Raw genomic sequence first — 12,621 nt, 5'->3', positions numbered from 1 at the left:
GTGCTTTCTACTGCTCAGATAAGGGCACTTTCTTCTGCTCAGATAAGGGTACTTTCTTCTGCTCAGATAAGGGCACTTTCTTCTGCTCAGATAAGGGCACTTTCTTCTGCTCAGATAAGGGCATTTTCTTCTGCTCAGATGAGGGCACTTCCTTCTGCTCAGATAAGGGCACTTTCTTCTGCTCAGATGAGGGCACTTTCTTCTGCTCAGATAAGGGCACTTTCTTCTGCTCAGATAAGGGCATTTTCTTCTGCTCAGTTGAGGGCACTTTCTTCTGCTCAGATTAGGGCACTTTCTTCTGCTCAGATAAGGGCACTTTCTTCTGCTCAGATAAGGGTACTTTCTTCTGCTCAGATAAGGGCACTTTCTTCTGCTCAGATAAGGGTACTTTCTTCTGCTCAGATAAGGGCACTTTCTTCTGCTCAGATAAGGGCACTTTCTTCCGCTCAGATAAGGGTACTTTCTTCTGCTCAGATAAGGGTACTTACTTCTGCTCAGATAAGGGCACTTTCTTCTGCTCAGATTAGGGCACTTTCTTCTGCTCAGATAAGGGCACTTTCATCTGCTCAGATAAGGGCATTTTCTTCTGCTCAGATAAGGGCACTTTCTTCTGCTCAGATGAGGGTACTTTCTTCTGCTCAGATAAGGGCATTTTCTTCTGCTCAGATTAGGGCACTTTCTTCTGCTCAGATAAGGGCACTTTCTTCTGCTCAGATAAGGCACTTTCTTCTGCTCAGATAAGGGTACTTTCTTCTGCTCAGATTAGGGCACTTTCTTCTGCTCAGATAAGGGCACTTTCTTCTGCTCAGATAAGGGTACTTTCTTCTGCTCAGATAAGGGCACTTTCTTCTGCTCAGATAAGGGTGCTTTCTACTGCTCAGATAAGGGCACTTTCTTCTGCTCAGATTAGGGCACTTTCTTCTGCTCAGATAAGGGCACTTTCTTCTGCTCAGATAAGGGCACTTTCTTCTGCTCAGATTAGGGCACTTTCTTCTGCTCAGATAAGGGCACTTTCTTCTGCTCAGATAAGGGCATTTTCTTCTGCTCAGTTGAGGGCACTTTCTTCTGCGCAGATTAGGGCACTTTCTTCTGCTCAGATAAGGGCACTTTCTTCTGCTCAGATAAGGGTACTTTCTTCTGCTCAGATATGGGCACTTTCTTCTGCTCAGATAAGGGCACTTTCTTCTGCTCAGATATGGGCACTTTCTTCTGCTCAGATAAGGGTACGTTCTTCTGCTCAGATAAGGGCACTTTCTTCTGCTCAGATAAGGGCACTTTCTTCTGCTCAGATTAGGGCACTTCCTTCTGCTCAGATAAGGGCACTTTCTTCTGCTCAGATAAGTGCACTTTCTTCTGCTCAGATTAGGGCACTTCCTTCTGCTCAGATAAGAGCACTTTCTTCTGCTCAGATAAGGGCACTTTCTTCTGCACAGATTAGGGCACTTTCTTCCGCTCAGATTAGGGTGCTTTCTTCTGCTCAGATAAGGGCACTTTCTTCTGTTCAGATAAGGGCACTTTCTTCTGCTCAGATGAGGGCACTTTCTTCTGCTCAGATAAGGGCATTTTCTTCTGCTCAGATAAGGGCACTTTCTCCTGCTCAGATAAGGGTACTTTCTTCTGCTCAGATAAGGGCACTTTCTTCTGATCAGATAAGGGCACTTTCTTCTGTTCAGATAAGGGCACTTTCTTCTGTTCAGATAAGGGCACTTTCTTCTGCTCAGATAAGGGCACTTTCTTCTGCTCAGATAAGGGCACTTTCTTCCGCTCAGATTAGGGCGCCTTCTTCTGCTCAGATAAGGGCACTTTCTTCTGCTCAGATAAGGGCACTTTCTTCTGCTCAGATTAGGGCACTTCCTTCTGCTCAGATTAGGGCACTTCCTTCTGCTCAGATAAGGGCACTTTCTTCTGCTCAGATAAGGGCACTTTCTTCTGCTCAGATTAGGGCACTTTCTTCTGCTCAGATAAGGGTACTTTCTTCTGCTCAGATTAGGGCACTTTCTTCTGCTCAGATAAGGGCACTTTCTTCTGCTCAGATAAGGGTACTTTCTTCTGCTCAGATAAGGGCACTTTCTTCTGCTCAGATAAGGGTACTTTCTTCTGCTCAGATAAGGGCACTTTCTTCTGCCCAGATAAGGGTACTTTCTTCTTCTCAGATAAGGGCACTTTCTTCTGCTCAGATAAGGGCACTTTCTTCCGCTCAGATAAGGGTACTTTCTTCTGCTCAGATAAGGGTACTTTCTTCTGCTCAGATTAGGGCACTTTCTGCTGCTCAGATTAGGGCACTTTCTTCTGCTCAGATTAGGGCACTTTCTTCTGCTCAGATAAGGGCACTTTATTCTGCTCAGATAAGGGCACTTTCTTCTGCTCAGATTAGGGCACTTCTTCTGCTCAGATAAGAGCACTTTCTTCTGCTCAGATAAGGGCACTTTCTTCTGCTCAGATTAGGGCACTTTCTTCTGCTCAGATAAGGGCACTTTCTTCTGCTCAGATAAGGGCACTTTCTTCTGCTCAGATTAGGGCACTTTCTTCTGCTCAGATTAGGGCACTTTCTTCTGCTCAGATAAGGGCACTTTCTTCTGCTCAGATAAGGGCACTTTCTTCTGCTCAGATAAGGGCATTTTCTTCTGCTCAGATAAGGGCACTTTCTTCTGCTCAGATAAGGGCACTTTCTTCTGCTCAGATAAGGGCACTTTCTTCTGCTCAGATTAGGGCACTTTCTTCTGCTCAGATAAGGGCACTTTCTTCTGCTCAGATAAGGGCACTTTCTGCTGCTCAGATAAGGGCATTTTCTTCTGCTCAGATAAGGGTACTTTCTTCTGCTCAGACAAGGGCACTTTCTTCTGCTCAGATTAGGGCACTTTCTTCTTCTCAGATGAGGGCACTTTCTTCTGCTCAGATAAGGGTACTTTCTTCTGCTCAGATAAGGGCACTTTCTTCTGCTCAGATAAGGGTTCTTTCTTCTGCTAAGATAAGGGCACTTACTTCCGCTCAGATAAGGGCACTTACTTCCGCTCAGATAAGGGCACTTTCTTCCGCTCAGACAAGGGCACTTTCTTCCGCTCAGATAAGGGCATGTTCTTCTGCTCAGATAAGGGCACTTTCTTCTGCTCAGATAGGGGCACTTTCTTCTGCTCAGATAAGGTCACTTTCTTCTGCTCAGATTAGGGCACTTCCTTCTGCTCAGATAAGGGCACTTTCTTCTGCTCAGATAAGGGCACTTTCTTCTGCTCAGATTAGGGCACTTTCTTCTGCTCAGATTAGGGCACTTCCTTCTGCTCAGATAAGGGCACTTTCTTCTGCTCAGATAAGGGTACTTTCTTCTGCTCAGATTAGGGCACTTTCTTCTGCTCAGATAAGGGCACTTTCTTCTGCTCAGATAAGGGTACTTTCTTCTGCTCAGATAAGGGCACTTTCTTCTGCTCAGATAAGGGTGCTTTCTACTGCTCAGATAAGGGCACTTTCTTCTGCTCAGATAAGGGTACTTTCTTCTGCTCAGATAAGGGCACTTTCTTCTGCTCAGATAAGGGCACTTTCTTCTGCTCAGATAAGGGCATTTTCTTCTGCTCAGATGAGGGCACTTCCTTCTGCTCAGATAAGGGCACTTTCTTCTGCTCAGATGAGGGCACTTTCTTCTGCTCAGATAAGGGCACTTTCTTCTGCTCAGATAAGGGCATTTTCTTCTGCTCAGTTGAGGGCACTTTCTTCTGCTCAGATAGGGTACTTTCTTCTGCTCAGAAAAGGGCACTTTCTTCTGCTCAGATAAGGGCACTTTCTTCCGCTCAGATAAGGGCACTTACTTCCGCTCAGATAAGGGCACTTTCTTCCGCTCAGATAAGGACACATTCTTCCGCTCAGATAAGGGCACTTTCTTCTGCTCAGATAAGGGCACTTTCTTCTGCTCAGATAAGGGCACTTTCTTCTGCTCAGATAAGGGCACTTTCTTCTGCTCAGATAAGGGCACTTTCTTCTGCTCAGATAAGGGCACTTTCTTCTGCTCAGATAAGGGCACTTTCTTCTGCTCAGATAAGGGCACTTTCTCCTGCTCAGATAAGGGCACTTTCTTCTCCTTAGATAAGAGCACTTTCTTCCGCTCAGATAGGGGCACTTTCTTCCGCTCAGATATGGGCACTTCCTTCCGCTCAGATAAAGGCACTTTCTTCCACTCAGATAAAGGCACTTTCTTCCGCTCAGATAAGGGCACTTTCTTCCACTCAGATAAGGGCACTTTCTTCTGCTCAGATAAGGGCACTTTCTTCTGCTCAGATATGGGCACTTTCTTCTGCTCAGATAAGGGCACTTTCTTCTGCTCAGATAAGGGCACTTTCTTCTGCTCAGATTAGGGCACTTTCTTCTGCTCAGAAAAGGGCACTTTCTTCTGCTCAGATAAGGGCACTTTCTTCCGCTCAGATAAGGGCACATTCTTCCGCTCAGATAATGGCACTTTCTTCCGCTCAGATAAGGGCACTTTCTTCTGCTCAGATAAGGGCACTTTCTTCTGCTCAGATAAGGGCACTTTCTTCTGCTCAGATAAGGGCACTTTCTTCTGCTCAGATTAGGGCACTTTCTTCTGCTCAGATAAGGGCACTTTCTTCTGCTCAGATAAGGGCACTTTCTTCTGCGCAGAAAAGGGCACTTTCTCCTGCTCAGATAAGGGCACTTTCTTCTCCTTAGATAAGAGCACTTTCTTCTGCTCAGATAGGGGCACTTTCTTCCGCTCAGATATGGGCACTTCCTTCCGCTCAGATTAGGGCACTTTCTTCTGCTCAGATAAGGGCACTTTCTCCTGCTCAGATAAGGGCACTTTCTTCCGCTCAGATAAGGGTACTTTCTTCCACTCAGATAAAGGCACTTTCTTCCACTCAGATAAAGGCACTTTCTTCCGCTCAGATAAGGGCACTTTCTTCCACTCAGATAAGGGCACTTTCTTCTGCTCAGATAAGGGCACTTTCTTCTGCTCAGATATGGGCACTTTCTTCTGCTCAGATAAGGGTACTTTCTTCTGCTCAGATAAGGGCACTTTCTTCTGCTCAGATAAGGGCACTTTCTTCTGCTCAGATTAGGGCACTTCCTTCTGCTCAGATAAGGGCACTTTCTTCTGCTCAGATAAGGGCACTTTCTTCTGCTCAGATTAGGGCACTTCCTTCTGCTCAGATAAGAGCACTTTCTTCTACTCAGATAAGGGCACTTTCTTCTGCACAGATTAGGGCACTTTCTTCTGCTCAGATAAGGGCACTTTCTTCTGCTCAGATAAGGGCACTTTCTTCTGCTCAGATTAGGGCACTTCCTTGTGCTCAGATAAGGGCACTTTCTTCTGCTCAGATAAGGGCACTTTCTTCTGCTCAGATAAGGGTACTTTCTTCTGCTCAGATAAGGGCACTTTCTTCTGCTCAGATAAGGGTGCTTTCTACTGCTCAGATAAGGGCACTTTCTTCTGCTCAGATAAGGGTACTTTCTTCTGCTCAGATAAGGGCACTTTCTTCTGCTCAGATAAGGGCACTTTCTTCTGCTCAGATAAGGGCATTTTCTTCTGCTCAGATGAGGGCACTTCCTTCTGCTCAGATAAGGGCACTTTCTTCTGCTCAGATGAGGGCACTTTCTTCTGCTCAGATAAGGGCACTTTCTTCTGCTCAGATAAGGGCATTTTCTTCTGCTCAGTTGAGGGCACTTTCTTCTGCTCAGATTAGGGCACTTCCTTCTGCTCAGATAAGAGCACTTTCTTCTGCTCAGATAAGGGCACTTTCTTCTGCACAGATTAGGGCACTTTCTTCTGCTCAGATAAGGGCACTTTCTTCTGCTCAGATAAGGGCACTTTCTTCTGCTCAGATTAGGGCACTTCCTTGTGCTCAGATAAGGGCACTTTCTTCTGCTCAGATAAGGGCACTTTCTTCTGCTCAGATAAGGGTACTTTCTTCTGCTCAGATAAGGGCACTTTCTTCTGCTCAGATAAGGGTGCTTTCTACTGCTCAGATAAGGGCACTTTCTTCTGCTCAGATAAGGGTACTTTCTTCTGCTCAGATAAGGGCACTTTCTTCTGCTCAGATAAGGGCACTTTCTTCTGCTCAGATAAGGGCATTTTCTTCTGCTCAGATGAGGGCACTTCCTTCTGCTCAGATAAGGGCACTTTCTTCTGCTCAGATGAGGGCACTTTCTTCTGCTCAGATAAGGGCACTTTCTTCTGCTCAGATAAGGGCATTTTCTTCTGCTCAGTTGAGGGCACTTTCTTCTGCTCAGATTAGGGCACTTTCTTCTGCTCAGATAAGGGCACTTTCTTCTGCTCAGATAAGGGTACTTTCTTCTGCTCAGATAAGGGCACTTTCTTCTGCTCAGATAAGGGTACTTTCTTCTGCTCAGATAAGGGCACTTTCTTCTGCTCAGATAAGGGCACTTTCTTCCGCTCAGATAAGGGTACTTTCTTCTGCTCAGATAAGGGTACTTACTTCTGCTCAGATAAGGGCACTTTCTTCTGCTCAGATTAGGGCACTTTCTTCTGCTCAGATAAGGGCACTTTCATCTGCTCAGATAAGGGCATTTTCTTCTGCTCAGATAAGGGCACTTTCTTCTGCTCAGATGAGGGTACTTTCTTCTGCTCAGATAAGGGCATTTTCTTCTGCTCAGATTAGGGCACTTTCTTCTGCTCAGATAAGGGCACTTTCTTCTGCTCAGATAAGGCACTTTCTTCTGCTCAGATAAGGGTACTTTCTTCTGCTCAGATTAGGGCACTTTCTTCTGCTCAGATAAGGGCACTTTCTTCTGCTCAGATAAGGGTACTTTCTTCTGCTCAGATAAGGGCACTTTCTTCTGCTCAGATAAGGGTGCTTTCTACTGCTCAGATAAGGGCACTTTCTTCTGCTCAGATTAGGGCACTTTCTTCTGCTCAGATAAGGGCACTTTCTTCTGCTCAGATAAGGGCACTTTCTTCTGCTCAGATTAGGGCACTTTCTTCTGCTCAGATAAGGGCACTTTCTTCTGCTCAGATAAGGGCATTTTCTTCTGCTCAGTTGAGGGCACTTTCTTCTGCGCAGATTAGGGCACTTTCTTCTGCTCAGATAAGGGCACTTTCTTCTGCTCAGATAAGGGTACTTTCTTCTGCTCAGATATGGGCACTTTCTTCTGCTCAGATAAGGGCACTTTCTTCTGCTCAGATATGGGCACTTTCTTCTGCTCAGATAAGGGTACGTTCTTCTGCTCAGATAAGGGCACTTTCTTCTGCTCAGATAAGGGCACTTTCTTCTGCTCAGATTAGGGCACTTCCTTCTGCTCAGATAAGGGCACTTTCTTCTGCTCAGATAAGTGCACTTTCTTCTGCTCAGATTAGGGCACTTCCTTCTGCTCAGATAAGAGCACTTTCTTCTGCTCAGATAAGGGCACTTTCTTCTGCACAGATTAGGGCACTTTCTTCCGCTCAGATTAGGGTGCTTTCTTCTGCTCAGATAAGGGCACTTTCTTCTGTTCAGATAAGGGCACTTTCTTCTGCTCAGATGAGGGCACTTTCTTCTGCTCAGATAAGGGCATTTTCTTCTGCTCAGATAAGGGCACTTTCTCCTGCTCAGATAAGGGTACTTTCTTCTGCTCAGATAAGGGCACTTTCTTCTGATCAGATAAGGGCACTTTCTTCTGCTCAGATAAGGGCACTTTCTTCTTCTCAGATAAGGGCACTTTCTTCTGCACAGATAAGGGCACTTTCTTCTGCTCAGATAAGGGCACTTTCTTCCACTCAGATAAGGGCACTTTCTTCTGTTCAGATAAGGGCACTTTCTTCTGCTCAGATAAGGGCACTTTCTTCTGCTCAGATAAGGGCAGTTTCTTCTGCTCAGATGAGGGCACTTTCTTCTGCTCAGATAAGGGCACTTTCTTCTGCTCAGATGAGGGCACTTTCTTCTGCTCAGATAAGGGCACTTTCTTCTGCTCAGATAAGGGTTATTTTCTTCTGCTCAGTTGAGGGCACTTTCTTCTGCTCAGATAAGGGTACTTTCTTCTGCTCAGATAAGGGCACTTTCTTCTGCTCAGATTAGGGCACTTCCTTGTGCTCAGATAAGGGCACTTTCTTCTGCTTAGATAAGGGCACTTTCTTCTGCTCAGATTAGGCACTTCCTTCTGCTCAGATAAGGGCACTTTCTTCTGCTCAGATAAGGGTACTTTCTTCTGCTCAGATTAGGGCACTTTCTTCTGCTCAGATAAGGGCACTTTCTTCTGCTCAGATAAGGGTACTTTCTTCTGCTCAGATAAGGGCACTTTCTTCTGTTCAGATAAGGGTACTTTCTACTGCTCAGATAAGGGCACTTTCTTCTGCTCAGATAAGGGTACTTTCTTCTGCTCAGATAAGGGCACTTTCTTCTGCTCAGATAAGGGCACTTTCTTACGCTCAGATAAGGGTACTTTCTTCTGCTCAGATAAGGGTACTTACTTCTGCTCAGATAAGGGCACTTTCTTCTGCTCAGATTAGGGCACTTTCTTCTGCTCAGATAAGGGCACTTTCATCTGCTCAGATAAGGGCATTTTCTTCTGCTCAGATATGGGCACTTTCTTCTGCTCAGATGAGGGTACTTTCTTCTGCTCAGATAAGGCATTTTCTTCTGCTCAGATTAGGGCACTTTCTTCTGCTCAGATAAGGGCACTTTCTTCTGCTCAGATAAGGGCACTTTCTTCTGCTCAGATAAGGGTACTTTCTTCTGCTCAGATTAGGGCACTTTCTTCTGCTCAGATAAGGGCACTTTCTTCTGCTCAGATAAGGGTACTTTCTTCTGCTCAGATAAGGGCACTTTCTTCTGTTCAGATAAGGGTACTTTCTACTGCTCAGATAAGGGCACTTTCTTCTGCTCAGATAAGGGTACTTTCTTCTGCTCAGATAAGGGCACTTTCTTCTGCTCAGATAAGGGCACTTTCTTCCGCTCAGATTAGGGCACTTTCTTCTGCTCAGATAAGGGCACTTTCTTCTGCTCAGATGAGGGCACTTTCTTCTGCTCAGATTAGGGCACTTCCTTGTGCTCAGATAAGGGCACTTTCTTCTGCTCAGATAAGGGCACTTTCTTCCGCTCAGATTAGGGCACTTTCTTCTGCTCAGATAAGGGCACTTTCTTCTGCTCAGATAAAGGCACTTTCTTCTGCCCAGATAAGGGCACTTTCTTCTGCTCAGATAAGGGCACTTTCTTCTGCTCAGATAAGGGCACTTTCTTCCGCTCAGATTAGGGTGCTTTCTTCTGCTCAGATAAGGGCACTTTCTTCTGTTCAGATAAGGGCACTTTCTTCTGCTCAGATGAGGGCACTTTCTTCTGCTCAGATAAGGGCATTTTCTTCTGCTCAGATAAGGGCACTTTCTCCTGCTCAGATAAGGGTACTTTCTTCTGCTCAGATAAGGGCACTTTCTTCTGATCAGATAAGGGCACTTTCTTCTGCTCAGATAAGGGCACTTTCTTCTTCTCAGATAAGGGCACTTTCTTCTGCTCAGATAAGGGCACTTTCTTCTGCTCAGATAAGGGCACTTTCTTCCACTCAGATAAGGGCACTTTCTTCTGTTCAGATAAGGGCACTTTCTTCTGCTCAGATAAGGGCACTTTCTTCTGCTCAGATTAGGGCACTTTCTACTGCTCAGATAAGGGCACTTTCTTCTGCTCAGATAAGGGCATGTTCTTCTGCTCAGATAAGGGCACTTTCTTCTGCACAGATTAGGGCACATTCTTCTGCTCAGATAAGGGCACTTTCTCCTGCTCAGATAAGGGCACTTTCTTCTGCTCAGATAAGGGCACTTTCTTCCACTCAGATAAGGGCACTTTCTTCTCCTCAGATAAGGGAAGGCACTTTCTTCTGCTCAGATAAGGGAAGGCACTTTCTTCTGCTCAGATAAGGGCACTTTCTTCTGCTCAGATTAGGGCACTTTCTTCTGCTCAGATAAGGGTACTTTCTTCCGTTCAGATAAGGGCACTTTCTCCTGCTCAGATAAGGGCACTTTCTTCCGCTCAGATAAGGGCACTTTCTTCTGCTCAGATAAGGGCACTTTCTTCCGCTCAGATAAGGGCACTTTCTTCCGCTCAGATAACGGCACTTTTTTCCGCTCAGATATGGGCACTTTCTTCCGCTCAGATAAGGCTTCCACTCAGATAAAGGCACTTTCTTCTGCTCAGATAAGGGCACTTTCTTCCGCTCAGATAAGGGCACTTTCTTCCACTCAGGGGGGCACTTTCTCTCGCTCAGATAAGGGCACTTTCTTCCGCTCAGATAAGGGCACTTTCTTCTCCTCAGATAAGGGCACTTTCTTCCTCTCAGATAAGGGCACTTTCTTCTGCTCAGTTGAGGGCACTTTCTTCCGCTCAGAAAAGGGCACTTTCTTCCACTCAGATAAGGGCACTTTCTTCCGCTCAGATAAGGGCACTTTCTTCTGCTCAGATAAGGGCACTTTCTTCGCTCAGATAAGGGCACTTTCTTCCACTCAGATAAGGGCACTATCCTCCTCTCAGATAAGGGCACTGTCTTCTGCTCAGATAAGGGCACTTTCTTCCGCTCAGATAAGGGCACTTTCTTCTGCTCAGATAGGGGCACTTTCTTCCGCTCAGATAAGGGCACTTTCTTCTGCTCAGATAAGGGCACTTTCTTCCAGTCAGATAAGGGCCCTTTCTTCTGCTCAGATGAGGGCACTTTCTTCTGTTCAGATAAGGGCACTTTCTTCTGCTCAGATAAGGGCACTTTCTTCCACTCAGATAAGGGCACTTTTTTCCGCTCAGATATGGGCACTTTCTTCCGCTCAGATAAGGCTTCCACTCAGATAAAGGCACTTTCTTCTGCTCAGATAAGGGCACTTTCTTCCGCTCAGATAAGGGCACTTTCTTTCACTCAGGGGGGCACTTTCTCTCTCTCAGATAAGGGCACTTTCTTCCGCTCAGATAAGGGCACTTTCTTCTGCTCAGATAAGGGCACTTTCTTCCTCTCAGATAAGGGAACTTTCTTCTGCTCAGTTGAGGGCACTTTCTTCCACTCAGATAAGGGCACTTTCTTCCGCTCAGATGAGAACACTTTCTTCTGCTCAGATAAGGGCACTTTCTTCCACTCAGGGGGGCACTTTCTCTCTCTCAGATAAGGGCACTTTCTTCCGCTCAGATAAGGGCACTTTCTTCTGCTCAGATAAGGGCACTTTCTTCTGCTCAGATTAGGGCACTTTCTTCTGCTCAGATAAGGGCACTTTCTTCTGCTCAGATAAAGGCACTTTCTTCTGCCCAGATAAGGGCACTTTCTTCTGCTCAGATAAGGGCACTTTCTTCTGCTCAGATAAGGGCACTTTCTTCCGCTCAGATTAGGGTGCTTTCTTCTGCTCAGATAAGGGCACTTTCTTCTGTTCAGATAAGGGCACTTTCTTCTGCTCAGATGAGGGCACTTTCTTCTGCTCAGATAAGGGCATTTTCTTCTGCTCAGATAAGGGCACTTTCTCCTGCTCAGATAAGGGTACTTTCTTCTGCTCAGATAAGGGCACTTTCTTCTGATCAGATAAGGGCACTTTCTTCTGCACAGATAAGGGCACTTTCTTCTTCTCAGATAAGGGCACTTTCTTCTGCTCAGATAAGGGCACTTTCTTCTGCTCAGATAAGGGCACTTTCTTCCACTCAGATAAGGGCACTTTCTTCTGTTCAGATAAGGGCACTTTCTTCTGCTCAGATAAGGGCACTTTCTTCTGCTCAGATTAGGGCACTTTCTACTGCTCAGATAAGGGCACTTTCTTCTGCTCAGATAAGGGCACGTTCTTCTGCTCAGATAAGGGCACTTTCTTCTGCGCAGATTAGGGCACATTCTTCTGCTCAGATAAGGGCACTTTCTCCTGCTCAGATAAGGGCACTTTCTTCTGCTCAGATAAGGGCACTTTCTTCCACTCAGATAAGGGCACTTTCTTCTCCTCAGATAAGGGAAGGCACTTTCTTCTGCTCAGATAACGGCGCTTTCTTCTGCTCAGATTAGGGCACTTTCTTCCGCTCAGATAAGGGCACTTTCTTCCGCTCAGATAAGGGCACTTTCTCCTGCTCAGATAAGGGCACTTTCTTCCGCTCAGATAAGGGCACTTTCTTCTGCTCAGATAAGGGCACTTTCTTCCGCTCAGATAAGGGCACTTCCTTCAGCTCAGATAACGGCACTTTTTTCCGCTCAGATATGGGCACTTTCTTCCGCTCAGATAAGGCTTCCACTCAGATAAAGGCACTTTCTTCTGCTCAGATAAGGGCACTTTCTTCCGCTCAGATAAGGGCACTTTCTTCCACTCAGGGGGGCACTTTCTCTCGCTCAGATAAGGGCACTTTCTTCCGCTCAGATAAGGGCACTTTCTTCTGCTCAGATAAGGGCACTTTCTTCCTCTCAGATAAGGGCACTTTCTTCCGCTCAGAAAAGGGCACTTTCTTCCACTCAGATAAGGGCACTTTCTTCCGCTCAGATAAGGGCACTTTCTTCTGCTCAGATAAGGGCACTTTCTTCCGCTCAGATAAGGGCACTTTCTTCCACTCAGATAAGGGCACTATCCTCCTCTCAGATAAGGGCACTGTCTTCTGCTCAGATAAGGGCACTTTCTTCCGCTCAGATAACGGCACTTTCTTCTGCTCAGATAGGGGCACTTTCTTCCGCTCAGATAAGGGCACTTTCTTCTGCTCAGAT

This window comes from Myxine glutinosa, chromosome 1 (genome assembly GCF_964187855.1).
Source record: "Myxine glutinosa chromosome 1, kmMyxGlut1.1, whole genome shotgun sequence".
Taxonomy (NCBI): domain Eukaryota; kingdom Metazoa; phylum Chordata; class Myxini; order Myxiniformes; family Myxinidae; genus Myxine; species Myxine glutinosa.
Note: the sequence above shows the minus strand (reverse complement) of the source record.